The following is a 5,493-nucleotide window of genomic DNA, read 5'->3' on the forward strand; positions in this document are numbered from 1 at the left end:
AATGGTTTTTAATTCAAAAAACTTCTGATACCGGTTTCCAAAAAAATCGATATTAAAAGTATATGAAACTTAATAAAAATTCGGTTAATTGATTTTTAATTAAAAAAAACCGGTTTCCAGAAAATCGGTAACGAAAAACTATACACCCTATAGCACTCCCCAGGAAATTCTACCCCTATTTCATATACGTTTGGTAAAAATTCGGTCCATTGTTTTCCGAGATCATAGCGAACAAAAAAAATGCAAACCCTGTTGCTTTATAATAATAGTATAGATTATCTCTAATTATTCTTTTGATGGTGTTACTCAATTATCATGAAAACTTTCATCCGTGGTCTAAATAACTGCAAATAAATATACATATAAATAAATTTTCCAAATAAATGCATTTAACAATAACGGAATCATTAAATAATAATAATTGTCTGTGATTAATTTACATATTTAAATTCTCATTCAAATTAGATCAGCGTTTCCCAATTAAAATCATTCACTGAGCTTAATCAACGTTATATAAAAAAAATAGAAGTCTTAAAAATCTTCTTAAACATTTTTGCGTATATTATAATTATATTTTTAGAAAAATATATTTGTGAAGCATTTTAGAAATATAACATAACTTGCATGAATTTTTGTTTATCTATAATACACACATATATATGCATATATTTTTTTCTCTTATATTTTTAAGTACTTGGGATGTACTTCATATCCAATATCGGAGCATCTGGTGGCGCTCATCGACTTTGGAGTCACAGGTGCTACAAAGCAAAATTACCATTAAGAGTCCTACTTCTGATATGCTTTTATGCAGTTCGACAGGTAACTTAATATAAATTTTATTAGCTACTACCTATAACAAATTTTTATGTATATTATATATAATGTAGGAGAGACCGGGGCAAACTCGACACGATTTTTTCAAAGGCAATTTTCAACAATTAATTAAAATTTTCAAGCAAATTTAATGGTACACATTTAAAGAGTGTTACTTTAGGTACAAAATTGCTTAAGGAAGTTTTCACGGAAAAAACGACTGAGGTTCAGACAACTAAAATTAAATTGTTGACGTACGAATTGTCAGGGGATCCAGATTGTTTTGTGTATCAACATTTACTATGTTTATGTGTACCAAATGCATATAGTTGCCTCTACTACTTCTCCATAGATGGGCCCGTGTGGTTGTGACAATTATATCATATATAGTTGCCGCACCGCCGCGCCAGCGCTGGCATCAGTTCTTTATTAATTATGTTGTTCTTAACCATAGGTATAGTAATCTCGGGGCCTATTACGTATCTTTTTACGGGGTAGAAATGCGAAAAGTGAGAGAACTCACTAGAGTATCTATTCATTGGTTAAAATTGGCCGCATTCAGGAAACTCAACTGTTGAGTGAGCGGTCAGTGATTCTTTAATATGATTGGTTCTTACCTTTGGTTCTTCTCCGGATCTAAGTGTAAGAACCAATCATAATGAGCGCTCACTCAATAGTTGTGTTTCCTGAACGCGGCCATTGATCAGTAAATCTGTTCACTTTTTGCATTTTCACCTTGTTAAAAGATACGTAATAGGCCCCGAGATTACTATACTCCCCCTCAACTACGGCAGTACGGCAGCACAATCACAATGTGGGTGTGACAACTACAGATATGGCTGTCCAAAATATTACTATTTATTGTGGTTGTGGCAACTACAATTCTGCATTTGATAACTATAAGTATCGATTTTTCCGTGTTGCTGTACGTCGCCTAGTTTTGCCTCCAGGAAAGAAAAAGTGACGCGAAGACAAATTTTCAAATTGAAAAATGCCGGGGACAATTTGCCGGGAACAATTTCAGAAAAATTAATATTTTTATTTCAGATATACATTTATCGAATATTATAGCATTTATTATTTAAAAAACTAATATAAGAATACGAAAATTGTACGTCAGTATTCGTGTAAATAAAATAGTCCGATAAGCTAATATGTTTTTCCTAAAGTAGCATTTCCAATGATGAGGGAGAAGATGCTACCTCTGACTCTTCCCAGATTTTTCGCATCTTATACGATAAAATTGAAGAAGTTTGCACGTGTCACACATGTTATATAAACAATCCCTACATTAACAACTAGAAAACATTACAAAACCTATTAGATAATGAACAAAATATTAACAAAGTGGCATCTTCGACGGATTGGCATCTTTCTCCGAGTTACCTCTTTTTAGCACACATATTTAGTTTTGTTCGCGAGCCCTTTCTTCTTCTTTCGTTTTTAAATGCAAACCTTGCAATTATTTATGTGTTGTTTTATCTGTTTTTTGCAGTTGTATATGTAAATAACATTTTCATTGTTTGTTTTTAGAATTCGTTATACATTTGGGTAAAAAATCATCGTATGCATCACAAGTATTGTGACACGAATGGCGATCCCCACAATACCCAGCGCGGCTTCTTTTATACGCATATGGGATGGGTAATGATGAAAGAGCATCCGCCGCGGAATTTATTAGAAAAAGCAAGCAGCTCGATTTATCAGATGTTTTATCAGATCCTGTCGTGGCTTTTGGAGAAAGGTAAATTTAATCAGTTATAGACTATGTACATTTCTTATATAGTTTACATTTCTATTATTTTTGAATAAAAACTTCAAATAAAGCAAATAGATATAAATATATGATAACATCTCTAGTGTGCACAGTCGAAGTTCGAAGTTCTCCGATATATCCGCACGTTTTTTGTTATATTTATTATGTCTATATCTACATATGTTTCTTTGTATAATTAGACATCATAGACGCTCCAAACTTTAACTATAACATTTATGCGATCATAACATGTTTGAGCATTTGTTATATTTTTATCATATATTTTTTTCTTTATTTATTCCTTTGAATTTATTCCTTTGTACAGTACAGTATTTTAATTTTTTTTTACACAAAACGTAAATTCTCGAAGATATTCTCTCTCTCTTTCTATTAAGTAATCTTTAGATTCAATTTTCAGATTTATAAAATAAATATATAACGCGCTAAAATAAATTCCGAAAAATCAGAGTTGCATTTTTACAGGTACTTCTTGTCTCTTCAACTTTTTTTTTATTTTATCCTACCTACGGCGGTACCAGTATATTTTTGGAACGAGACTTGGGGTAGAGCCATCAAGTCGCAAGTATTCATACGATACATGATTACTACGCACTCCGTGTGGACTGTCAATAGCATGGCTCATGCGTGGGGCACTAAACCATACAACAAGTGCGTAATTTAAATATATACCTAATCGCGATACAATTTACAATTTGCATTTTTATAGAGTTACATTCACACGAGGCAAAAGTAAATTATAAATATATTCATGATTTTAACATATTTATTTATTAGCAGATAATTTTCTTGCAACAAAATATTAAAATATAATTAAGATCTTCGTGAGGATATGTGAATGCATACTCAGTGATCTCAATTCCAGGCAGCACGTATGTCTAAAAAATATCGTATAAAGATGACTTTTCGACGTCTTTTAGAGATACGCGCAGTCTGAGATTTTTAATATCATTATAAGCAGAATTAATGTTTACTTTCATTATGAGAGATATTCATTTAATAACACAGTTTTTCTGCTTTTAGGAATATAAGACCGACAGACAACAATTTTGTTAACTTCGTGGCAGTAGGAGAAGGCTTTCACAATTTCCACCACGTGTTCCCGTGGAATTACAGGTCGTCAGAAAAGGGCAAATAACGCATTAAATTACACCACCTTCTTCATTGATACTTGCGTGAAATTAGGACTAGCTTATGATCTTAAGTACCCGTCCGCGGATCTCATAAAAAATGTCATACTGAAGACAGGTGACGGGATCCATCCCATGATGTCTGAAATACCGAGGCCGGAATTGTATTAAACAACGGATATATGTTAAAGACGCATAAACTATAATGATTTACAACTTTATGTTGTACAATTTTATGTTGTACAACTTTATGTTGTACAACTTTATAGTTTATGCGTCTTTAACATATATCCGTTGTTTAATACGATTCCGGCCTCGGTATTTCAGACATCATAGGATGGGTTCCGTCACCTGTTTTCGATATGACATTTTTTATGAGATTTGCGGACGGGTACTTAAGATCATAAGCTAGTCCTAATTTCGCGCAAGTATCAATGAAGAAGGTGGTGTAATTTAATGCGTTATGGCCCTTTTCTGACGACCTGTAATCCCACGGGAACACGTGGTGGAAATTGTGATAGCCTTCTCCTACTGCCACGAAGTTAACAAAATTGTTGTCTGTCGGTCTTATATTCCTAAAAGCAGAAACTGTGTTATTAAATGAATATCTCTCATAATAAAAGTAAACATTAATTCTAAACTATATACATTGTACAATATAAGTAGTTGTAAATCATTATAGTTTATGCGTCTTTAACATATATCCGTTGTTTAATATATCTATGTAAAACATGCATAAATAATCTATGGAGAGGATCATCGAAAATTTATATTTTGTCAGAAACATCGGTTTTTATAATCTTCTATTTTGTCGCAATTTTATTTTCATGACGCTATTATTTAGCTTAGATTGATAATTTTTAAGACGTCAGAGAAATAAACATTATGCATATTGTGCGTTACTACAGTGAGCTAAATAATGTACTGCTTTTTATCGTTTAAAACCTCATAAAGAGATCAACGTAAATAATAATATTTATATATATTAATATTATGTGTCTGTTGTGTTTGTACAGTTAATAAATTATTTAAAGCTGAATTACATCTAATTTAATCTAGTTTAAAATTACCCTTTATTTCTGTAGGATTGTTTGCAAAAATACAGTTTAAAATAATCAATCAATCAATCATACAATTTATAATAATTTACATTGGTTTTATTGCTTACATGAGAAAGATTCGTGTAAACATAACGTAAACAATACCTAAATAGTTTATTTAGATACAATCTTGAAGTTTACGGCACAATTCTAAACGTTTCATCTTACTAAATCAGTATTTTATTACCAACAATAAAAAATTTATATATTTACATTAAAAGCTATAAAAACTGGAAAATTAATAATAATGTACAATACTTTAAATAAAAAATTTAGATTTAGTTGAGAAAATAATTTATTAATTACATATTATAATAAAACATTAGAAGACTGCCAATTTTGATGAAATTTTACAGGTATGTAATATTATATACTTACTAAATGTGATCGAAACCACTAGTACAAAGTTACGAAAATGTTTAGTTTCTGAGAAATTCAAATTTTAATTATTTAAACTAAATTAACGTTTTTCAAGATTTCGATATAAAAAAATAATTAGAATTTAAAAATATTTTGCTGACATTTATTTTATTTTATTAATATATTTAAAAAAATGTACGTACAGTGTTGTTAGAATATCGTATCGTAATAGGTATCGTATCGTATCGTATTAGGTATCGTATAAGGAAAAGCAAGAAATGGTAGATACTTATTAATTTTACGGGTCAATTAT

The 5,493-nt window shown here is 30.6% G+C and overlaps 1 pseudogene; it reads left to right on the forward strand.

Moving 5' to 3' along the window:
• Nucleotides 1-629: 629 nt before the first annotated feature.
• LOC112466752 lies at nt 630-4,725 on the forward strand (annotated as a pseudogene).
• Nucleotides 4,726-5,493: the final 768 nt, after the last annotated feature.

This window comes from Temnothorax curvispinosus, unplaced genomic scaffold (assembly GCF_003070985.1).
Source record: "Temnothorax curvispinosus isolate PA1 unplaced genomic scaffold, ASM307098v1 QBEX01016542.1, whole genome shotgun sequence".
Taxonomy (NCBI): domain Eukaryota; kingdom Metazoa; phylum Arthropoda; class Insecta; order Hymenoptera; family Formicidae; genus Temnothorax; species Temnothorax curvispinosus.